Here is a 26,374-nt window from a genome sequence, read left to right as displayed (position 1 = left end):
AAATGTTGAAGCATTTCACATTCCAGATTTTCAGATTAGGGCTACTCAACCTGTAATAATTAGTAGTTTAAATATGTTTCCAACATTACTCAAGTGCCCTGTATTCTATTTGGCAATTCTAATGAATGGTCAACTTCTCATTTTTTCATTTGGAATTTCCAAACTCCAGGAAAGTGACTCTTGAAGCAACCCAAAAATATAAATGTTTTTAAAATATTATACGTAAGATACATTTGGTTGCTATGTAAGAAGATATTCTTATCCTGAGAAGTTTCAAATATCCTAGTAAAAAACCCAGCCCTCCATTTCACTTACATATAAACATATTCACAGTTATCACTTGTTTTCTTGCTGGAAACTTCCGGTGTGTTTATTTTATTTTATGTTATATTTATTCTGTTTTGCCTGGCACTTCATATTCAATCACATTATACCTACAAAGATGGGCTTGAATTGAATCAAGACAAGATATGATAGGCAAAAGCCAGGCCCTGTGGTGAGAAGCCATGGGATTCTCTGACCACTGTCCCCTTGTAAACATACAGAGTGGGAGGACTTGAGGTGAGAACAAAATCTCACTGAATTGTGAGTGAAAGTGATCACCGCTGACACCTCCTGGGCCAGTTTGAATACAAAAACAATTTAGGTAATGACTTCATTAAAAAAGTTAAAGCCCCCTATTGAATAGATCAGAATAAATGTTCTCATCAGCTAAGGCAAGTAAATGTACAAATGAGTGAGCAAATCACAGCTTATATTGAACAATACTAATATAAATAGCTCTCATTTTGCATTGAGTGTGTGTTTTACATATATGAACTCATTTGTTACTCAAAGCAGTCCTGTGAGAGAGGAACTTTAATTATCTCCATTTTACTGCTGAAGAACCCTGAAGCACAGAAGGGTTAAATAATGATCCAAGGCTACACTGCAAGGAAGTGACTGAAATAGAATTCAAACCTTCTTCTTAAGATGTCACTTGCCCCTCAGATTATCTGGCAAGCAAAGGGCAAAATAAATTTTTTCTCGATTGTGATTCTAATTCTAGCAGATTCCTTAGAAGGCAGCCTCAGCCTTCATAACAAAGACATCAATGCTCAATAGATACCGCGTGAGTAGACAATCATGTTCTTAGTCTACTGACCAACCTCAACACCCATTTTGCTCCCAGAAGTGAAGCAAAGTGGATCACAAAAGAGTAGAGTAGATTGAGTGTCCAAGACCTGCCTGGCACCATGCAACTTGGGATAGGTCATGGGCCTCAACATTGTAGTTGTTTCCTTATCAGAACAAGTAATGATGAAATGATAATGGTAGCCATCCTAGAGTGAGCTTCTAGTCTTCATCAGGCACAAGGCTAGGTAGGCACTTAGCACATATGGCACCAAGAACACTGTGATCGTAACCCCCATTCTTGCCTCCACTTTACAGATGAAGAAATTAACATACAGAGGAGTTAAGTAACCTTTGGAAAGTCACACAGGTAATAAGAAGCAAAGCAAGGGGTTGCATTAGGTCTAGCCGTGGGCTAGGTGCACAGCTTGTGGTGTTCAGGCTGGCTGGGATCTAGTCCTGTTGTAACACTGAGTAATATTGTTCACATTACTTAAATATTCCATTTCCATGTCATGTTTTCCTCTTCTGTAAGTTGGGGATATAGTACTAGTAGTGTCTATGTTAGAATTCAAGAAGACAAGATATATAATGACCAGAACATTGCCTGGCAGAGAGTCAACACCCACACAAGCTAGCTGTTACCATCACTATTACTATTGTTATTGCTATTACTATTACTGTGGCTATTACTATTGCTATTGTTATTGCCATTGCTATTTCTATTACTATGAATGCCTTTCCTATTTCAGCACAATGTTCTTGTCTTAAAAAAGAAAGAATTTATAGCTCAAAAGTTCCATAATTCTAGAAATCTATAGATGAGAGGAGGGGGAGAAAAGAAAATGAAACAAAGACTAAAGTTCCTTGAGGAGAAAAGAACTCCTTGAAGGGCTGCTGGCAAAAGATCAGAAGGAAAAAAGATCTGAAATATCCAGTGCTTTGAGTTTCAGATATTTTATTTCCATTCGGTTTGCAATATTCAAGTGCCAACACTTCGCATGAACTTGGAAAGTTCTCTTATTAGTTGTCAATATATTTCCTAAGAAGGACCCATGAAATGAAAAGTCTGAACTCCATGCCTGCGTGCTCCCATTCCCCTCCCCCTCCCCTAACAGGGAAACCAGCCTGAATCGCCTGAACATGTATCATTTTAGGCTTCAGCCCTGAAGCATCTCCCTGTCCCTCTTACTTAATGTAGTCTTCTAAGACCAATTTCAAGAAGTAGGTAAGGAGAAATGAAGGTGAAAGAAGCTGCTTCTGTGTTTCAGGCTTTAATGGACTTTATTTTCCTTGTCCAAGTGCCTCTCCCTTGCAGGCCCTGTGATGTGGGTCATCTTCCTCTTATTTACTTCCTTCAGGGAACATGAACACAATGGCTGTCAAGGTCCATGCATCCTCTTGGTCTGCATGGGGATGCATGAGTGAAGCTCAGTCCCACCAGCCTTTGCAGACACAAGCCCAAGCAGGAAGACTTCCCACATGGCTGGGGCGTCGTTCCTCACCACAACTTATGGGCCACTCATGAACTTTTCATGATGGACTTCCAGCCCTATCCTTCCCACTCTGCCATATTGAATTGCTCACAGCTCTTGAAGGCCTATGTACTCTCCCTCCCCTCATTCATGTCCCATGCACCCTCCTCACCTCTACTCATGCTGAATGGCTAAGTTTAAATGTGGATCCTCTAGGAAGCTGTTTCTGACCACAGACTGGGTTAGTTGTCCTCCTGTGTATGTATGTGTATACACAATAAACCCTCATTTATCCAGTGTCTTCTGTGTGCCAATCCTCGCTCTAAGAAATGGAGAAAATAAATGTTGAACAAGGCAACATGGAGAAAGAAATGGCAAAATAAGCAAGATTCCAGAAAGTGATATGGGCCATAACAGCTGAAACAGGATGATACAGTAAAAAGTAAGGGGAGGCAGCTATATAAAATTGGGGAACCAGGTATTTTTTTTCTGAAAAAGGAACTAATATTTAAGCAGAGTCATAAAGGCAGAGAAGCAGCCAGTCGTGTAAGGAGTTGGGGCAGAATGTTCCAGGTAGAAGAAATGATGCAAAGATGCTAAGGCAGGAATGGATGTAGTGTGTGAGGTGAACAGAGAGCTTCCTGGGGGAGAATGATGTGGTTTATGGACAAGCCAGTGAAGTCATTGTCATGGCCAATTTATATCCAGTGGTAATCTGATGGGTAGAGAGCAGTCGGGCACATGACAAAGGCTTTAGAATAAGACAGCTGTGTCTGCCACTGACTGGTTGTATGGCTGTGAGCAAGATTTTTTAACCACTCTGATCATCACCTTTCTCAACACATGATAGCGCTTAAAAGCAGACCTTTGAGTTATTCAAACAACTTCTCTTTTGCTAATTGGGTGGTGATATATTTAATTTTTCTGAAGCTTATTTTTCCTACATGCGAAGTGGGTCACATATAGAAAGCCTAGCAGTTAGTTATGGCCAATATTTTGGGTGCATTACCAATGTTACTGTTACTCATTTGTGTCCAAGTAATAATACCACCAACTGCAGACTGTTTGAAAATCAGATATAATTTATGTGCAGTATTCCAAATTTAGTAAGTTTACCACATTAGTATAGTGGATGTTTCTTGTTTTGAATTTACTTAGCAACCATTTCTCTATCTAACAGCAACTTATTTCCTTTAGGGAAAGATGTATTTCAATTGTATATACCTGATGGGATTGTTATCGGGTACCCCTCTTTTCCCCAATTGGGTGATCCATGCTAAGCCAAGCAGATACTTCTTCCCTGGAATCTGCATCTTGAGTAGAGTCAACAAGACTTAAAAAAAAGAAGGCACTCATTCATTCTAGCAATGATGCCTGAGAAAGTCTCTTCCTATACAAGACCATTATTGTGATTTCTGTTTCCTTTGGCCTCCAGAACTGCAAAAAACCCTGTCCTTTCTAAGACCTGGTCTCCTTTTTCTACCAATTCGAGAAGTTCCTGATAGCTTTCCACTAGATTCCCTTTTGTTTAAATTAGCCAGGGTTATTTTATTTATCTTGCAACTAAAAATTATAACCAATCCAGATAGTGATATTATTGTTACTTTTATTGTTATTAGGAAGGAAGGTTTAACTACTAACATTACTGTTAATTATTTTTTTTTTTATGGTATGGGGAGTATAAACTGCCCACAAATTTTCTGCCTTAATTGGGAGTAGATAATAAAATCAAAAGCAAGCCACATAAATCTCTCTTGTTTTCCCATTCACACCCACACCTGCTCTGTATACGTATCTATTCCCGTAGCTTGTATGATTTGTAGTTGAAGACTAAATCCTGGCTACAGCTCAAAGCAAGAAAAAATTTACAAATGATAGACTGGGCTGTTGGTTTAATGTCTGTTTTCAAGGCCAATGATGTAGTCACATAAAAAAACCTCTGATAAAATTTTAATAAACAATGATGCGTGCTATGTGTGTTCTCTATGGTGAGGACAAGGACATAGATTCAAGACTCATAGATGATATTTAACTTCCCTGCATGTGGAAGCCACAGACTGCTTGCTCTCTTACAACTGATTCTAACGGAGCAGTGAGGGAGGCAGGTAGAAAATAAGGATGAATAAGGTAACATACCAGAAAACCTGGTGGGGTCCTGTCTACTTCCTCTAGGTCTATGATTACATGATTCTGTCTATGAAGTTATTAATTTTTTTAATGCACGAGGATCTTTGGCTTAAGAGGAAATTTCACCTACCTTCACCACAATTTTTAACCTGCTCAAGTTCCCCCATGTCTCTAATCAGAACAAAATGATTTCTATTATAAATTATGAAATAATAATTATACATAACCCTTTCATAGTTTACATAAATATGTCATATATAATTTACAAAGTTGTTGTAAAGACTGAAAACAGTTGTGTGCCCTTCCTACTTCACTGCATAGAAGAAGTGTGCCCACTCCAGTGACCACACTGCTTCAAGCCCCCTTCGGAATAGAGTTCACATCCATGCCCTACGGCTTCTGACTTAGTTTAGCTCCTGTAAAAATAGGCAGGGTCTATTTTTTAACTTATTGAAGTTGGGTGTGACCATGTGACATTTTTTTGGCTAATGGAAAGTGGAGAGAAGTGGCCAGGTGCCTGTTCTGAGCTTATGTCTTAGGAGGCATAGTGAGGTTCCACTCTCTCTGTCTCCTCTAGTAATTTGCTATGAGAACAATATGACCTAAAGCTGCTATTCAAGGAGAATGAGTGGCAGGAAACTCAATCTGTGGCCTGAGGCCAAGCCCAGCCTGCCTGCAGCTTAGTACAGGGCTGCCCTAGCCTACCATAACCCCATGAAGAAAAAAATAAATGCTTTTTTTCTTAAGTCACTCTGTTTTAATGTTATGCTGCAATATTGGGACAACAGCTGGGCAATGTGCAAGCCCTTTTTACAAATTTCATTGCCCTCTGCATGATTTTAAACTCTGTAAAGTTAGGGTCTGGGTCTATTTGCTCCATTGTTATTTTCCCACTTCCTAGGACAGTTTATAGTGAGTAATATTTAATGGTCTATCATGAGTTCCTTGTGTTAGTCTAGTCCCCTTTCTTCAATGAGATATACATTTAAGATAAAGAAGCAATCCTACTTAAGAATGATATCTGCAAAATACGTGTGAGATTACCCTTCATTTTTCTCAGTCACTGTATCATTTTTTTTTTTTAAGTGAACAAAATAAACAGGCAAATCTTGTGGATAATAGCACAGAGGCTAGTTTTAAAACTATTAGAGACAATATTTACTATTTCTTTGTATAATGAAGGGGCCAAAATTGCTTGTAAACATAATTCTGAATCCTTGTGTTCCTTTGTTTAGTCAGCAAGCCTTTGGATGGCATTTTGTGCTAAGCCCCATATTAAGTCCTTGAGATATGGTGCAATGGATTTAATGTTTATTCCGCTACTTCCACCCCCAAATTCATATGTGGAAATCCTAACCTTCAAGGTAATGGTATTAGGAGGTGGGGCCCTTGGTAGGTGATTAGGTAATGAAGGTGGTACCCCCATGAATAACATTAGTGCCATTATAAAAGAAGCCCGAGAGAGGTCCCTTGCCCCTTCTGCCACATAAGGACACATCGAGAAAGTGGCCATTTGCAAGCCAGGAAGATACCCCTCCTCGGATGTTTAACCTGCCAATGCCTCGGTCTGGGACTTCCCAATTCTAGAACTGCGAGAAATAATGTCTGCTATTTATAAGCCACCCAGTCTATGGTGTTTTGTGAGAGCAGCCCAAATGGACTAAGGCATAAAGAACAAGATCATGATTCTTGGTGTTAAGTCATTTATGCGATAGTGGCAAACACAATTCCAAAGACATCTGAAGTTGAGTGTGTTAAGTGTTTGCATTGATGGAAACAGAGTTCTTCCTAGGGGGACATAAGAGAAGGAGTATTTTACTCAAACCTGGAAGAAATCCAGGGAGACTTTGAGCAGGTGATAGCTGGCTGTATTTTAAATTATGTGTAGGAGCCAGCTGTGTGAAGAAAACATTCAGAACAATAAAATAGCAACTATTGCAGCTCTCAGATACCTCGTGGCAGATAGGGTGACAGGGATCAGTCAGTTAGGAAGTAGCTCATTATTGCTAAGTAGTGTATGAGCATAGCCTTTTTTCCATCTACATTTACTGATCACAATTCTGTACCCTCAACATCCCAATCTCTCCAGGCAAATGATTAATTTCATTTTGGCAAACAATCCAGGGTGAGGCAAAGTCTGCAAAACTTTTAAACAAAATATTCATAATTTTAATTCCTTTGCCCTTCTCAATAAAATTAATAGTAATCCCATTTACTTAATTTGGGAACAGAAGCTACACATGAAAGCCTTAAAAAAAAGAGAGAGAGATTGATGAAATAAAATCTGCTAATTCATGTGATTATCTCAGAACCCAAAACACAATGTTTTGGTTCACTTTATGCCACTGAGAACTTCACCTGCACACTTGTGACAAGTAACAAGACTACTATCTTTCTATTACACACATTTTGGCAAATAACTGAGCATAATAATGAAATACAGTTCTAATGTTGTGCTTTAACCTTTAGAGCACAAAATTAAAGGAAGAAAAACCCCTATAATTAAAATATTACAGAAAATGACCAAATGGACATGGGAGTAATGTAAAATAAATTCTGGAGTTTAATCAGCTTTTTAATCATCACTAGTTAAGACAATTGGTTGGGACTGTTATTGTCAATAGCAAACTAAAATCATTTCACGTGATAATTTAAAGGGTTAATTGTTGCAGTTTATTCAATGCAATCTTCTCCACTGGCTTCATTTTTATTTGCCAGTACACCAATACACCATGATTAGCACAAATTAAACTAAATGAATTCTGTGGGTTACTCAATTATTTTACACCTGTCTTTTTTTGTTTGTTTTTTTCCTTGTCTTCCCCAAACATTTAAAGGTTAGAGATGGGTGAATGGTTTGATGGCAAATTCCAACCTCCAGCTGCTCAGCCTCAGCTCAAAACAGAAATGCTTAAAATCTGGGTGATTGATTTTCAGAAATCTTGGGTAGAAAAATACATCGTGAAAAAATGTCATCACGAAAGATGTTGTATCATTATACACTGACCTTTTACAGAGGCCCATGCGACTCACAGCTGGGAAGCAAGGAGCTCTACATGCAAACTTAGATAATACAGAATGGGAAAGATTTGCGTGTGCGCCTCAAATGAGCCATTTCCCGTGTTCAAACTGACACACAGTGACCTTGGATGGCTCTCGTGACATTTGTTCTTAACAAAGTGAGTTTTATCTAATTTGGAAACTCCATTCTTTTAACTGTGGCTCACTGGTGGTAATTCATCTTTCACTGAGAAGCTCACCACAGGAATCCTTAACTTACACCCAACTTCGGGGAAAAAAAAAGTCACTTATACAAAATGGTCAGCCCAGCGGGGCGTGGTGATACACACACCTATAAACTCAGCTACTCAGGGAGGTGAAGTGGGAGAATTATTTGAGCCCAACACTTTGAGGCCAGTATGGGCAACATAGCCAGGCCCTGTCTTTTAAAAAAAATAAGTTTAATAAATACATTTTGAAAATTAAAGCGCACACACACACACAGAACCCCAAATGTTCAGCCCATTCCAAGACCTGCTTCCCATCTACTTAATTACCATCCAGGACCCTTAACTCCTCCTGTCCACCCACATTGCCTCCGGCCATGTCCTCGTCCCCTCTCCTCCTCACTACTTCACTCTTGTGGGAATTTACCCACTACTTACCACCTACCACCTTCCTCCTCTGCAAATATGGCCTGAGAGAAACTTCTTCAGCCAGCAACAATCATGGTGCATCTATTACGAACTAGACTGTTAGGCTGGTGCTGAGGATACATTCTTGGGACCAGGTAGAAATGATTCTTTTATCACACAAGTTAGAGTCAAAAGGAAAGACAATTATGATATAGTGGATAGACATAATTGTATTATGGAAGTACAGAGACCTAAAAAAACAGGGAGCCTCTCTTCTCCCTCTTCAAGCTTCCTGTGCTCTCTGTGGGAACTACCTTTCCCCCAACACCTGCTTTTCTCCTCAGTGGGAGTTTGGGGTGGGCAACACATTGGCTTGTATTGAAAGGGAAAATGACAATAATCTTCTCCTCACTCTGCAGGTCTCTACTCTGCAAGCCACCTCATCCTGCTCTGGGGCCTCTAACACTTCGGATGCAGAAGATGTCCAGTCCCTTCTTTACTCCCAGGCTGGGGGTTGAATTCAATGACAGCTCATCCCTGAACCATCTACTCAGTATCAGGCTTGGGTAGAAGGCTCTCCATGCTAGAGAAGCTGCCTATTCCATCTATCACCGAATTCTCATTTCTTTGCCCAGTGCCTAGCTCAGAATAGTTTCTCAATAAATATTTCTTAAGTTAAATTTTAAAAATGTGTTTAATTAATGAGCAATTTTAAGATCATGATATATTCAAATATGGTAGATGATATTTGAGTAGAAATGGTGATTACACAAAAATTATTCTGTAGGGTATAGTATAATATGCCGAGAGAGGTTCAAAACTATTGTGAATCTGCCTCAAGGCCCAATGGGAAACTTCATCTTGCATTTATAAACCAAGTGACTATGGCCTAAGGGCCTCAGGTCCAAAAGAGCTGACTTAGAATATCATTCACATGAACACATGGGGTCTGTCTTGTCGAGCACTGAGTCCATATGATTTGGCACCCAGCACACAAAGGTGCTCAGTTAATATTCATTGAACATACTCAATGAATTAGCTAAGATAAACTTTTAACTCACAAGACATTTGTATTGGAAGGACCTTCTGTACAACAATTCAATGAATGGCTTGCAAAAGTGTTTTGTTTGATTTGCACGTTGTTTTTCTCAATATCGAATTTTTTGCCAACATAAAACTTTTAAGATAATAACATTTTACATTAAAAGATTTCAACTTCTGCTAAATTGAAGAATTCAGAGGAATTTTCAGTTTCTTCTGAAATATCAGAGGATCTTGAAATTGTGTAAGTGAGAATAATTCCAGAGGGAATATCACCTGCAACTTTTTGGGGCTGATGCATTTAAATGGGGCATGAACTCTCCAGTTCACCAAATTCCCTACTTGGTCAATTTTACGCATCCATACACCCTTAGAGATATATGGCTGTGTGACCTGGATCTATACAAGCATATTAAGGAAGAAGTAAGAGAGGCCATTTGAGATTAGGAGCCCTAAGCCTCTTTTAAATTCTTGATAATTTATAGCTTAAATCCTTTGGCATATATACTACCAAATTTGCCATTTATGTGTAATATGTAGCTTAAATCCTTTGGGATATATTCATACATATAAACAGAGAGTTTAAAGTGGAGACTGATGGGATGGGAAGAAGAATAACTTTTAAAAATATTTCTGCCTTTATAAATAAAACTCAAGACACTCCCACACTCGCCAAATCAGCTGAAAACAGCAGGGTGGGATTAGATATTTTGTTCTCCACATGTTCTCTCCTGGCCTGTGAGGAAAAGAAGGGATGGCCATGAATACATACAGTCTGAAAAATACTAGAAAAATGCCTTGTTTGACAGTCAAATCAACTGACAGCTTTAAAAAGTGGAGTGTTTTCATTCAGATTCTGGCATCTGACAGTCAAATCATTCTTCCTGGAGTTGGCCTTGTCAGTAACATAATGATGTGAAAATTACTGAGAGTTTGTGGAGGATCCAGGCTTCCCGAGGAATCTGAAGCTATTTATTTGTGGGCAGGACCCCAGAAGGTGGAATAAAAGACAAATAATAGCTATTGAGATGGAATAAAATAGACTCCCGAAGTAGAAAGCAACCTGAGAAAGCCACCCCTGTGTAGTCAACAGGAAGGTTTTATTTAAAAAAATACAAAAAAAACCCAAGTGTGTCTCTAAGGATATGAATTTGATTTTCACAGGGGCATCCAACTCAGAAACCTATCCCTAAACAATATTTAGACTGAGCTTTATTGTTATGCCAAGGGTTGTCCTTTTTTAACTTTTCCATTCTCATCAATTCTAGCCCACTGTTTACTGCCCTGAACCATCTCCCAATACTACATTGAGTCAACAGGGAAAGATGCAAAGATGTGAGTGGAGATGATGGGCTCAAGTGCCAAAAGGCAATTGGCTCTGCCCTTATTGCCTATGGCTGGGAAACAATTTTACTGCAATCAGCAATGATCTACATCCCACAAATCTAAGGTATTCTTGGCTTTTTATGAAATTTCAAAACATACATTAATCCATCCATTCCTTCAACAATGCTATTGAGTATCAGGCATCATAAAGGCCAATGCTGACACTCTTACAATCTACGGGGATGGATAATCATGTAAACCTATCAGTCTGATGTAATATAGCAAAAGTATTTCTAGGGCACCTAAAGTGCATGATAACAGGGGAAGATTTGGTCAGAGAAAACAGATAGGAGTTAACCAGGTTAAAAAGAAGAGCAAAATGGTGTTTAGGGAAAAATCACGGCATTATGGTTTGTTCAGCCTTATGTGGTGGAGACCTACTTTGCACCAGGCACTGAGCTTGGCCGCAGGACACTGTGCTGGGCTCTCTGGTGCTTGAAGAAGGTAAAGCATGTGGCACCATTGGGCAACTTGGGTAGCTCAGTCATGCTGGGATGAATGAAGAAAGAAGTGAAGATGGGAAAAAATGAGGATGATTGTGTTGGCAGGGACAAGATTGCTAAGGTAAAATTAGACTTTGTATTAAGGCTGGGGCAAATGAAAGGCTTTACACAGGGATGACAAGTCTGATCTGGGTTTTAACAAGGTCTCCCTGGATGCTGTGCATAGAATGAACTGCAAAGGGCAAAGAGTGGAGGCAGGGGACCAGTTAGGATGATGCGTTAGTAATCCAGGAGACCAGTTAAGGACCTGATTTCAAAAATTACTGCAAAGCAATAGTAATAAAGACAGTATGGTTCCAATATAAGGATAGACATATAGATCAATGGAATAGAATTCAAAGTACAGAAATAAACCCTTTCATTTACAATCAATTGATTTTAGACAAAAGTGTCAAGACACGTCAATAGCAAAAGAATAGTCTTTTTAACAAATGGTGCTGAGATAACTGGCTGTCCACATGCAAAAGAACAAATTTGAATCCCTATCTTACACCAAATGTAATGATAAACTTAAAGTGGATCAGAAACCTAAAATAATAGAACTTTTAGAAGATAACATAGGCCTTAGGTTATGCAAAGATTTCATAAATATGATCACAGAAGCACAGTCCATAAAAGAAAAAAAATTAACAATTTGGACTTCATCAAAATTTTTTAAAATTGTGCTTCGAAAGAGATCCTGAAGGAAATGAAAAGACAGTCCACGCACTTGGAGAAAATATTTTAGAATCACATATCCAGTAAGGGAATTGTATCCAGAATATATAAAGAACTCTAAGTCAACAATAAAAAGACAACTCAATTTATAAATGGGCAAAGCATTCAGTATACATTTCTCCAGTCAAGAAAACTATACATGGCTCAAACCTGTAATCCCAGCACTTTGGGAGGCCGAAGCAGGTGGATCACGAGGTCAGGAGTTCAAGACCAGCCTGGCCAACATGGTGAAACCCCGTTTCTACTGAAAATGCGAAAATTAGCTGGGCATGGTGGCGGGTGCCTGTAGTCCCGGCTAGTTGGGAGGCTAAGGCAGGGGAATCGCTTGAACCCAGGAGCCGGGGGTTATAGTGAGTCAAGAGTGCGCCACTGCACTCCAGCCTGGGTGACAGAGTGAGACTCTGTAAAAACAAAAAAAAAGACAAGAAATTTACACAAATGGCCAAAAAGCACCTGAAAAAAAATGCTCAACATCATTAGTCACTAGGGAACTGCAAATCAAAACTTCAGTGAGATACTACTTCATACACACTAGGATGGCTATAACCAGACAATCATAAGGGTTGGAGTGAATGTGGAGAAAATAGAACCCTCATACATTGCTAGTGGGAATGTAAAATGGTGCAGCTGCTTTGGAAAACATTTCGGAAGCTCCTCAAAATGTTATACATCAAACTATCAATGATCCAATAATTCTACTCTTAGATATTTCTTCAAGAACAATAAAAACATACTTCTATAAAGACTTATACACTGATGTTTATAGCAGCATTGTTTATAATTGCCAAAAAGTGGGCATAACCCAAATGTTCATAATAGCTGAACAAATAAATTGTGGTATGACCACACAAAGGAATACTATTTGGCAATAGAAAAGTGTGAAGTAATGATACATGCTACAACATGGACGAATCTCAAATACATTAGTTAAGTAAAAGAAGCCAGAAACACAATATGATTTCATTCATAGAAAGTGTCCAGAAGAAAGAAAATCTATAGACATAGAAAGTACATTAATGGTTGCCTTGGGCTAGAAGTAGAAATTAACAATGCAAATGGGCACTCTGGGTCTTATTGGAGTGATGGAAGTATTCTAAAACCGAATTGTGGTGCCAGTTACATAACTCTGTAAATATGCTAAAAAAATTTATTTAATTGTACACCTAACAGCAATTGGCGAATTTTATGATATGTGTAAAATAAATAGTAAAGCTTTTTTTTTTTTTTAAAGAGCAGATAAGAAATGAAAGGAAATGATGTGAACTAACAATAGGAAGTAGCATCAGCAGAACTTGGGAACCTAAAGGATTTGAGGGTGGGTGGCCAAAAGGATTCTAGGATTACAAGTAAGGACAATGGAGATTGCTAACCTCAATTGAGTAACCATTACATGCCAGATGTTGTTATGTACCTACTGTGAATCATTGTATAGTCTTCATTTTAAAAGCTTTATTAGGTTGGGATAATTATTTTCTATGTTTTATGTAGTAGAAAACCCTGCTGGGGGCACAGAGAGGTTGAGAAATTTTCTGAAGGACACACAATAGAAGCCATTTCTAGAGCTAGTGGAAAAAGAGGACGGATGGATTTCACAGGCTGCCCTGGAAATTCATTCTAATGTTAGACAATCCTCTAGTCCATGACATTCTCATAGACCATCTTGATCTGCCTGAGAGAAAACGTTCACATTGTTTCTTTTCTAGCAATAGACTCTGGCTAGAGCAAGTTGATTCCAGCTTTAGCATTGCATTCTGTGTGGATGTCCATTGATAGATTATTTCTGTCTGAGATCATCAGAAATGACAAATGTTAGGTCAAGGACACTAGCCAGAGAGATATTAAGAGCAGGTAGGGCTCATTCACTAGCGAGAAGATATTTTAAAAGCATTAACAGCTGCCTTCTGACAAGTAGCCAGAAATAGCCACAAAAAAGTTGTTGGGTGGAAACTGGCCTCCTCTGAGCAGGAACCAGAAAGGCATCTAATAACAGTTCCCTGCTAAGAAGTTTATTCTAAGAAACTGGAGGGTTTTTTTAAATCTTCATTCAAATGAGGGTACTGTTTTGCTTGGAAGATGACATTGGAAAGTAGTAAGCATGTGTTTGCTGTGCTTCTTCAGCAAGAATTTTACTTGTTCAAGAAATGCACAGGTGAGCAGTACATACCTGCTCAACTCAGCTAGCTGGATGCGAGGAATCCTACTCCACTGGCATCAGCTGGCCTGGCCAGTCATAGCTTTCTTGGAGACAGTGGCTTGGCATGGTTCCCTGGAGGTCTTTTTTGTACTTCAGGTGCTTGTACTGCCATGACAACTCTCTGCGTAGCTTTGGGCAAGCTCTATCACCCCTCTGGGAAAAAAATGAGACACTAGAACAGGTGGCTTCCAAAGTCTCTTCTATCTTTAAAGTCCTTCTCTTCTACTTGAGTCTAGGAAACAGCCCAGCCTGGTAGTTTCCTGTCTGCTATCACATATTATTACAAATGGGGTGACTTAACAGAAATATATTATCTTACAGTTGTAGAGGACAGAAATAAAAATTTTGACTGGATTGATTTCCTCTGGAAGCTCTGAGAAAGTATCTGTTCCATGCTGTTCTCCTAACTTCTGGTGGCTGCTGGTAACCCTTGGTGTTCCTGGGCCTATAGACACATCACCCTAATGCCTGTCTCTGTCTTCACTTGGCTTTCTCGTGGTCTTCCCCTTCATGCCACACAACATCCTCTCCTTTCTCTTCTGGGGACATCAGTCATTGGATTTAGGGTCACCTTAAATCCAGGATGATCTCATCTTGAGAACTTTACACCTGCAAAGACCCTATTTTCAAATACTACGGGTTAGGACTTGGGCATATCTTTTTTGAGGGGCACAGTCAACTTATTAACAAATAGCTAGTATTTAGTGAGATGTAATATGTGACCAGCTTGTTTCTAAGTGCTTCATGTGCATTGTCATGCTTAACCCACACAATAGCCCGATGTGATAAAGGCTTGTATTGTATGCATTTTACCAGTGAGGAAACTGAGAGGTTGACTAACTGGCCCACATTACCCAGCTATTAAACCAGGAGGCAGAATGCCTCTAGTACACACTCAAACAAGGATTCCATGCTGCCTCCCATAGAAATACAACCACACAAAGTGCCAACCTTATGCAGATTATAGGTACTATCAGATTTTAATCATTGATTCATTAACAAACAGCACAGTAGGCACTCAACACAGCTTTTTGAATGAATAAATGCTTGAAATGTCTCAGGTTCTATACTGGTCACTGGAGTATAGATGTCAACATGATTCTGCTATGCTTTTCTTGCTAAAATTAGCAATGACTCTTCTCCATATTAGGCCTAATTTAGGCTTTGATTAAAACTAGCAATAAGGCAGAGAAATTCAAGACACTAAGGGTCAGAGATGTGAAACAAGACTGAGAGTTATTCTCTTATCCATTTTTTCTCTATTAAGAAAACAACATCAGAAACACAAATAAGTGAAAACATTACATGACTTTCACAACCACATGGATTTCAGCCATCTGCTTGTGAAATCTCTCTTTCATTTTCATACACTCTCTTTTGCTCTCTCTTTCTCATACTAAGAGGATCTCCTCAACTTAATTTTTTTGGTGTGTGGGGAAGTCACTAGTATTCAACCCATAAGAAGGAGTCGACCACAAGGAATACATGTTCATGGAAGTGGTGGTGCTGCTGCTGTAGACCTTTTTTATAAGCTCTTCTAGGCAGACTGAGTGGCAAGTATGATATTCTTATTTCACTTAAGGCAGAGTTTATAGCTGGGTCCCTCTTGTTTTTCAGTAGCAGCATTTAAAAGCAAGCTAACATAATTTCTAAACACAGATTTCTTCCAGGAACTTCTTAGGCTTATATGCCCCATTTACTGGAATATGCAAAGTTTATCTTTCTAAGTAAGGCTCATGCAGATCTTGGTGTGACTTTCTTGAGAGTAACAATCATAAAGAAGTGTTTCTATCTTTTTCTTAAAGGAAAGAAGGAACAAACCCTTTTGATGTACAGCAAATGTTTGGAGCTTTAAGCTTTCAAAGAGTAATATGGCTCAGGCTGTCCTGCAACAATGGTTCTTGCTTCTCACTATAGTGGGCCTTAAGCAAACCCAGGAATGGGAGCTTCAAAGAGCTGGAGGAACTTATAAAGTGAGCAAAGGTCAGGCTCAAAGCCCACAATCATGGAATACTACGTAGAATATTTGGGATGAAGTGAACTTGTTTAGGGAACTGTGTATTTTAAGCCTGGAAAAGGAGGTTTGTAGAAGGCTCTGAAAGCCAGGCTCTGATGTGGGAGCTATTTACAAAATGTGTTATTTGTGACACCCTGAAGTAGCAATGCTTTAGTATATGAGGCCTTAGGGAATAAAATCAACTTTTGTCACCAGTGATCAGTGGCTTTTAAATCTAGAATTTGGGGGTTAGCATTTGAACTGTTTTCCTCAAATGAAATTTTATCCACATAAACTCCAAATTACAAAATATGAAAACTGGCTTGAAGACTAACCAAAGCCCCTCTGGCCTCTTCTTAAAGCATTTCTCCCCAGCCCATCCCATACCATACCCTAGAATTTCTCAGAACATGGACTGAATCCTTTCACCTTCACCCCATGGAACAGAGCCTTACAAAGCATGGCGCTCGTGCCATTATAGTACATGCAGTAATTTATATAGGTACAGATAAATATTTATACTAAATTTTAATATTCATGTATTTATTTTAATGTGTATTATTCTATCAAGGCCATGATTTAGTGGATATGGTGGTTTAAATGAAGTTAAACATAAAACGGGATTTAATTTAAAATTAATTTGAAAAAATGCTAATAAGTAATGGTGCAGATAAAGTTTTTAAAAGACTTTCATATATTAGATGTTTTTCAGTTATTCAAAGTGATAGATGGTTAGGTTAGCACAGAGAAAGGGAAGTCTGAAGATAAAATCCATCCATAGTAGCTTTAGTTTCTTCACTTTTTGCCAAAGCTGATGGCAAATAATAATGATAATAATGATGATGATGAGGACTAAATTTATTTCACTCTCTTTTCCTGTTTCCTTTTTAATGGAACTAGAAATAGTTGAACAGAAGATGACTCCGCAGGGGAAACAATAACTCTAGTTATTCTGCAAGTCAGAAAAAGCAGGCTTGGTTAATTGGGTAGTAGCTGGAGAAAACTGGATTGTTACTTTGAATACAAAACATATTCTGCCTCCAACCCCAATCATACCCCCTCCTGCATATTAGATGCATTCCAGAAAAGTCGTGGGTAATGAAAATAGCTGCTATTGAGTCATTATTCATTGACTTGCTTACACTAGCTGAGAAGTTTTCCCAGAGGAGAATAAAAAAGATCCCAAACTATGATTAAAACTTACATTTTAAGAATCTTAATAATCATATCAAAAAGTTTTCTGTATGTCTCAATGCATTAACATTTAGCTGCCACATAGACCAGCAAGTGAACAATGAATCCATATGATAACTTTATATGCAATTATTATGATGTTTCCTTATATGCAAATCTGATAAACACCCCCCTTGGCTGGACTGATTGTATTCCTTGGTATTTTGCCCAAATTTCCCCCATGCATTTGTGCCCTTTAAATATTCCTGAAAGTGGTAATGGGGGCTTCCCAGGCTCAAATCTCCTTAAACCATCAGTTTTCCTCCAAATATGACTGCCAATGTTAACTGAAATACCAAGTTTCTTTGCTTTAGGCAGTTATTTTAGAAACTCACTATGATAGCAATACTATTCTCTTGTAATCAGAAGCTCTATTTTTCAATAGCAAATAATGGGAATACAAGTTAATTGTTATGTAATAAATACAGTTTAATAGACAAAAATCTTTCAAAATGTAGATACCGGGGGAAATTAATAAAAGATATCCATGTACATTAAAAATGCAAATAAAAGTGAATTTTATTGGTGGGGCAGTAGAGTATTGATAGTGTTATATCTTTACTCACTCAACCCACCAAAGAATGGTTTATTCAGCTTCTAACGGGTGCTGGGTATTGTATAAGCTGCTGGGGACATAGAGACAAATAAGACTTGAGTTCTGTCCTAAAGGAATTGCCAGCCTAAAAGGCAAAATATTATAATATACAATTATATATGTAACCTACATAATTTCACAGATATGTATGTATGTATATATATTCTTCAATCCATTGAGTATGTTGAGTCTAATGCAATGACAAGAAAAATGAAAACAGTTAAAATATTTTTCAAGATGATACTGAGTTTGAGTTTTTAATGACTAAAAACTTCTGACGGCTTTTGCTCTTGCTGCTGCTATCTTTAAGCCACATGGACAAAAATGAGATCAACAGATTGAGTCAGCCAACCTGTACATTTGTAGTCATTGACCTAAGGATTGCGCTGTCATTTCTCAAAGTTTGCCCTGAAGATCATTGTTCCTTGAGATATTTCTCCAAAAATCAGAGGAGAGCGTCATGATCAACAATTTGAGAATCACTGAGTACTTCCTACCCTAGAGATTCATGACAAACCCTCACATAAGAGCTGTATGAAATATTTGTATCAAATAACCCAGTTTAATTTAGAGAAATCAGTCTTTCCCAATCTTACTTGATCATGGATGGCATTTTTATCTATTGACATTCCATGGAAATAATACTCACAGAACGTTCTTTTGGAAATGCTGCAGCAATAAATGACAAACATGTATCTATTGTTCTGAAAAGAATATCTGTAGACCACTTGCACTATTTTCCCCAGTGACATTTTACAGAGATTAAACTTTCCTGCCCTGTTCTACATATTTCCAGAATCTAAAGTTTATATGTTGTAGCAAATTGGACAAATTGAAACTCAAAATAAATAGGTATATAAGAAGAAACAACCTGTAACATGAAAAGTTATGACCAAATGCAAAAGAAGAAAACAAAAACCCATTTTCTACTCAGTGGGCAAACTGCTGTTAAACAACTTTTATAAATTGCTTGATTTTCCATATTTTTCTCCTTGACATAAATATGATTCAAGTGTTTGAATCAATTCTTATGTGGCCACTTTGTTAGCTTCAAGTTGTAGACTACTCCTTCAGTAAAGGCTAAAATAATTTAGCAGAAAACATAATCAACTATAGAGAGTTTTTTTGTGTGTGTTTGTTTTAAAGAAAGTGTGTACATAGAGCCATGATAAGCTCACTAGCTTGACAGAATATATTCATAAGATCAGTATAGTCAGTCAAAATAATTTCATTTTTACTATGTCAGTATCACAGAGAATGACCATCCCTTTGACCCTTATTCTTTGAGAAGGCCTTCTGTAGCATCAAAAATCACTTGAAAATATTTGTCATGGTCACTTGTTCTTCCCATTCATCCTTCTGAAGATGCTAAAGTGTCCTAGAATCCTACCTTTCTTGCTCCTGACCCACGGTAATTTCAGCTAAATTTTAGGAAGCAATATGGTTGAAATATGTACCCCAAAGTTCATGTGTTGGAAATTTAAACAATCCCTAATGCAGCAGGTTGAGAGGGTGCAGCTCTTAAACAAGGTAACCCAGGTAATGCATTGATAAGTGTCTGACCCAGAGTACGTGTTCCTAAGTGTTGGTTTATATTCCATAATTATGCATTATTTGTTATCATATATTACATGACTTGCCAGTAATTTTAAGTTCAATCTCTCTTTCACTTCTTACAACAACACTATTGGATAGTTATTATTATTATGCTCATTTTACAGATGAGGAAACTGAAATCTAATGACACTAAACAACTTAAAGTGAAAACCAACCAGGTACAGATCCTAGAGATTATTTTAAGTCCAATCAAAAGCTAATTTAAATATTTATCTTCTTGTAATTTATTAAACTTCAACTATTATAATCCCTCTTAAGCCAAGGGAGATTCAATAGCTCATTCATGGTCATATAAAGTCCAAAGTGGAGCCTGATGTGGTGGTTGATCTTATGTGTGAAATGGCTATTTTCTAATGTCTAGTAATTCAATCAAACACTAGTCTAGGTATATATTGAAAAGTATCTTGTACATGTGATTCAGTTCATAATCAGTTGACTTTAAGAAAGATTAGCCTAGATAATAAGAGGTGTGGGGGTTGGTGGGGGCAGGTAGTGTTAAATCAGTTGAAAGGCCTTAAGAGCAGAACTAAAGCTTCCCTGAGGAATAGGAAATTCCACCTGTGGACTGCAGTGTCAGCTTATACCTGAAAGTTCCAGCTCGCTCATCCCCATTGGCCTGCCAAACAATTTTCAGATTGCCAAGCCAGTCCCCACAATCACATAAACCAATTCCTTGCAATAATTCTCCTAATATATGTCTCCTACTGGTTTTGTTTCCCTGGTTGAACCTTGACTGATACACCTGAATTCAAACACAAATCTCTGTGTCCAGAGACAGAGGCCAGCTCTGATCTTCTGGCATCATGGCAACCATCAATGTTCAACTCATCAAGGTCAATTGGGTCAACTGACTTTGTCAGCTGCCATTAACTTACTTAGGAAGCTTTAACCATATGAACCATAAATAAGCAATATGAATGTTGGTATATTTATGTAACACTACTTCAACTATTTCTAAGACAATAATAGTAATATTAATAGTTATTAACATTTACTAAGGAATTACCATGTTGTAGCAAAGGATCAAGATCTTTAAAATCATTATCTGATTTCATGGATAGAATCTATAAAGCAGTAGGATCCTTCTCAATACAAGAAAGATTTTCTAAGCACAAGAGCAGTCTAAAGATAGACTAGGCTGATCCAAGAGATGGAAAGCTCTCCATCTGTCAAGGAATGCAAGCCCAAGTTCAAGCCACTTGACAGGGAAGTTAGAGAAAAAAATTCAGCATTGGATGTTAGCTGAAGTTGACAAACCATAAACTCCCTCATTCCAAAACTATGTCCTCTGGCAATTTACATATTTAGTCTCCATCATATTTTTAAACTGTTGGTAAAACTGTCCTTAAATGACTGAGTAAATGTATGCTTGGACTGTTTGCAAAATTGGAAATAAATCAATGAACCTTATCTTTCCTTTTATAGCCTCCCATGAGGGTGACTGTAAAGATCTATAAGCAGGCACACAATACATGCAAGTTAAATCAGAGTCAATTCTTAGTCATCCACATTGATAACTGAAGCAAACTGACAGATAATCCAAAATATAAGGGCCAGCATATTTTGTCTCTGGTCTTTAAATTTGGTGTCCCCACCTTCTCCATGATCAGGAAAAGGTAGCTCTTGGCTTAAAAAGTATTCACTTCCTAGACAGAATTCTGGTTCTCCCTTTCACTTTTAATATCTATATTAATTTTTTAGAATTATTAATTAAACTGAGTCCATTAAAATTAGTATCATTTTTTTTTAACAAAAATTTCCCCTAGACTCGCTAAAATTCAGACCACCCAACAAAAAAACTGAGGGAGAAAATGGCAACCTTATTGCACACAAATGTATCCATAGGACATGAAGCAACAAACCTAAACTGTGAGATGTCAACAGATGAAAAGTACTTTGCTTCATAAAGGAAACTCACACTGATCTGATCCTAACCACAGAAGAAGCCTCCTTGTCTTGTCTTGACACTAAAACTACCCAGTTACTCTCTCGATAGGGTTGAACATAGGCCAATTAGTCTAGATAATCTAAAGCTGAAAGAGAGTACAGTGATGTTTGTGAAATGCTTCCAAGAATTTTAGAGAACTAGAGATAAGGTATGAATCATTCACTTTCTAAGCCACAACCCACAGCTCGGCAAAGAAAAAGAAAGTTTCAAATTCATTTTCATTTTGTTTAAATAAAAAATTAAAATACCATAAATGAATTTAAGACAAAATGAAATGTGTCCATGAGAGGCTACTGGATTAGAAAGTAGAACAATCTGGGTTCTAGATTCAGGTCTGTCAATAATTACCCAAGAGATGGTAGGCAAATTATGGAACTTCTCTGGGCCTCAGTGTCCTTATCATAATAGCACCTACTACTTCATGAAAGCTTCCTTCCATGTATTTTGGTTGTTTTTCTAAAAGCACTTTTGCATTTTACTTCAGAGAATCCTTCCAACAACCTTATAAACTAAGAACCATTAGTAACCCCACTTTACAGATGAGAAAAGTGAGGCACAGAAAGTAGCTTGCCCAGGGGAGGGTCATATTAGTGGGATCAAATGACATTCCAACCCACACTTACCCACCTGCTACACTGCATCTCAGCCGGAAAACATGAGAGACGAACTAGGTGCCATCTCAGGACACCTCTCAGGACCCTTTAGCTCCTTTTTTCTGTGATTCTACAATATAGCAAAATATCTGTTAAGCAGATAATTTTAAAGGGCTAGCCTCAGAAGAAAATTCCATTTGAATACATATTCATCCTTTAAGATGTGTATCAACTGTCATCTCCTTTATGCCCTAGGCAAAGATGCCATCATATCCTAAGTGAGGTGAGTATGATTTAAATTCTTCTGTCAGCACTCATCATACAATCTTTATCCTGTCTTTCTTATCTACTTGATTGCCAACTTTCTTACATCAAGACCATGGTTTGTTCATCTCTGTGTGACCCAAGAAGCTGTAACATGATAGGTAATCAATAAATACTGTATTTGTTTATAAGAGGACAGAAAACTCAAGGTCCTGAGGGTAGGGCCTGTTTGGCATGATGAGAAACAGCAAGAAGGCCCAGACAGTCCTCACTTTATGATGGTTCCACTTATGATTTTTTGACATTACAATGGTGTGAAAGCAATATGTATTTAGCATGCTCCTCAATATATGACAGGGTTATGTACAGATAAACCCTCATAAGTTGAAAATACTATAAATTGAAAATGTATTTTTGGCTTACAATATATTCAACTTATGATGGGTTTTCCGGATGTAACTCCACAGTTAGTTATGGAGCATCTGTACTGTGTTTAATATAGCATGTAAGCTGCACAGAAGGTAAGACACTTCCTGATTATGACAAAGTTTTTGAGAAAGAATGTTTAAGAATAAGGTATTAGGGGCCAGGCGCGGTGGCTCACACCTGTAATCCCAGCACTTTGGGAGGCCGAGACAGGCGGATCACGAGGTCAGGAGATCGAGACCATCCTGGCTAACCCGGTGAAACCCCATCTCTACTAAAAATACAAAAAAAGAATTAGCTGGGCATGGTGGCGGGTGCCTGTAGTCCCAGCTACATGGGAGGCTGAGGCAGGAGAATGGTGTAAACCTGGGAGGCGGAGCTTGCAGTGAGCAGAGATTGCACCACTGCACTCCAGCCTGGGCAACAGAGCGAGACTCTGTCTCAAAAATAAATAAATAAATAAATAAATAAATAAATAAATAAAATAAAATAAAGAATAAGGTATTAGGATAACCTAGTTCCCTGTCTGACTTTGGTTTTGGTTGCTATAACAGAATACCACAGACTCGGTAATTAATAAAGAAAAGACTTTTATTCAGCTCACAATTCTGGAGGGTGGGAAGTCCAAGGACATGGTGCTGGCGCCTGGTGAGAGTCACCCCATGGCGGAAGATGGAAGTGCAAGAGGGACAGGAGGGCAAGTGTGAGAGAGCTCGCATTTAGAACAACGCTACTCCCAGGATAACAGACCCATTCTCATGATAACAGCATTCATCCATTGGTGAGGGTACAGCCCCTGTGACCTAATTAACTCTTAAAGATCTCACCCTCTCAACATGGCTACACTGAGGATTGATTAAATTTCCAACACATGAACACTGGGGAACACATTTAAACCATATCACTTCCTTGGCCCTGCCACCAATGAACTCACCCCGTCTTATACCTCCAAACTGTCTTCTCTTGATTTTAACCTTATTATCTCCTGCCACAGTCCCCTGGAGCCATGCAGGCCTTCTGGATGTTTCTTGTTATGCCAAGAAGACCCCACTTTCAGATACCTGAGTTTTCTGCCCTCTTGCCTGAAATGTCCTTCAGATTCACATGACTCATTTTCACACTTGCTTTAGATCCCTGCTAAAATGCCTGTGAATGAGACAGCCCTTCACTGACCACCTACAGTAAGAATCAACACCCTCCACTCACAGACTCCAACTCCTGCTGCCACCTCTTCTTGTCAATGACACTTGCTACCACCTGGAATAGGACAACTATGTTTCAATAGAGCCAATTTCTCATCCATTCAAACAACAGTGCCATAAAGTTGGAATCTTTAATCAATTCATCTCCTGCCATCTCCTCAATGCCTAGAACAGTGCCTAGCACAGTGCAGCCAATCAAACACTGTGTAGGCAAATGAATGAATAAAGGAAAAAACTTCTTGTCATACAAATATAGAAAGTGCTTTTTAAGGGGTTTGTTATGACAACAATAAATTTAAACGTGAAGCATTCGTTTAACAACCCAAAGTTCATCTCTGGTCAGCTTTCTGTCCTAAGGTCTGTTATATTTGTGAAGAAACTACCAACAGAATGTGAAGTTCATGTCTTACTGTCATATTTGGGTATCTGTGTTCTATTACTAAGAGGGAGAATGGGTAACAGGAGTGTATTGGATGCAGGAAGATTTGTGGGCATCTGGATACAGGGAAAATCACCTTAGTGTGGCAACTAGATAGTTGTGTTATTAAACATCTGCCTCTCTCTGCACTTCTCAAAGTCATGAATCCCGTCTCATTCACCTGTGCCTCTAGGGCTGGGCAGAAACATGCTTGTTGAGTGAATGAAGCCAGAACTAATCTCAGGCTTCTCTCTAGCCCCAGTTCAAGTTACCCTTAACTGGGCCATGGTAAATCTATAGTATCAAGTTCAGATACCCTGTGAGATTCTCCTTCTAGAACCATATTCACAGTCTGTACCTTCTAAGCCATGTCAATACTTTTCAGGTACCCTCATCTCATTGATTAGCAAGCCCAAATTACAATGAGAAGATACTGTGTCCAAATCTGAATCCAAACCCTCTGCAAACTTTGGCATTTACTCAAGACTCAATAAATGTTAAATAAATGAATAATTAAACAATTCAGAGAGAAGTTTTCCCAGGAGGAGGATGAGTGCTTAGGAGGTACTCCCCAGTGCACATACACATTATTCTAGTCATTTAGTTAACTGATAGGTATTAGAATTTTTATTTTAAAAGCATAGGAAGGTTAAGTCCAGAAATATAAAATGATTTGCAGATGGAGATACCTTGTCATTGGTGGAAACAGGAAAAGTCTGAGATCTATTTACTCTGTGTCAGAAACTAGTAACTTCAATTTTAATAAGGATTTATCCACTTCTCTCTTTTGCAACTGCTTGTCCATGTATAGAAGCAGAACAATTCCCTTGGATAAATATATTAAAGCTAGCCCCACCTATTCACTGACACGAACCTGAGGTATTAATCATGCTAATCCATTAGTATATAAAATATCTAAATAGCTGTCTACCTCTTGTATGTGTATGCATACAAAAGTTCACACACACATGTATATTAATATATATAATATATTATCTGTATTTATATAAATATTATTCATACATATAAATATATTGTTTATACATATATAAAAATATAATATTATATGTAAATATATTTATATATTATTTATATATAAATAATATTATTTGGATATATAAAAATATACATAAATAATATATATTATATATAAATAATATATATAGTATTTATATATTATAACAATTTATATATAATATATAAATATAAATAAAATATTATATATAAATAATATATATAATATTTATATATTAAATAATTTATATATAAATAATATACAAATATATTTTTATATATCCAAATAATATATATATATATAATTGGAGAGAGAGAAAGACAGAGAGAGAGAGAGATTGAATATGTCAACAGACAATGGCCAGACCATACATAAAAGTAGGACTCTGACCTACAGCATGCATCTACCTGTCCAGGAAACCAACCCCTTATCTGCAATAAACAACCCAGGAAGGCAATCTGCCATAAATCAGACTTGCAGGAAGCCAGATCCCGCTATCTCTAGTAACAATGCAGGAAGCTAAACAATAGCTTCTGTAACAATCAGCCCAAATTGGCCAAGCTTTAATTAATAACTGACAGCTTCCCCAATTTTTGTCCCCAGTTTCTACTTAGAACCGACCAGAGAATGCCAAATACGTACCACTAAGCAATCATATTGCATGCCTGCTCCTAATTAGCTCCTCTAAAGAGTCCCCAGATCAAAGACCTCTCTCAGGGACATCTGAAGCCTTCCCTTTTTCCCACTATGAAGTTTTCCTACTCCTCTGCCTGCCTTTGAGTGTCTACCAAAAGCAAGTGACAGTGGCTGACTCCCTTGCTACAGCAAGCTCTAAATAAATAGCCATTACTTGTTCTCATTTGGTTGGTCTTCATT

The 26,374-nt window shown here is 37.9% G+C and overlaps 1 protein-coding gene across 10 annotated transcripts in view; it reads right to left on the bottom strand.

Annotated features, from left to right (window-relative positions):
- The window catches only part of LDB2 (LIM domain binding 2), a 394,374-nt gene that overhangs the window by 189,273 nt on the left and 178,727 nt on the right, over positions 1-26,374 (bottom strand). The gene's annotated exons all lie outside the window — the stretch shown is intronic.

This window comes from Chlorocebus sabaeus, chromosome 27 (genome assembly GCF_047675955.1).
Source record: "Chlorocebus sabaeus isolate Y175 chromosome 27, mChlSab1.0.hap1, whole genome shotgun sequence".
Classification (NCBI taxonomy): Eukaryota; Metazoa; Chordata; class Mammalia; order Primates; family Cercopithecidae; genus Chlorocebus; species Chlorocebus sabaeus.
This window is presented reverse-complemented; position numbering and strand designations above follow the sequence as displayed.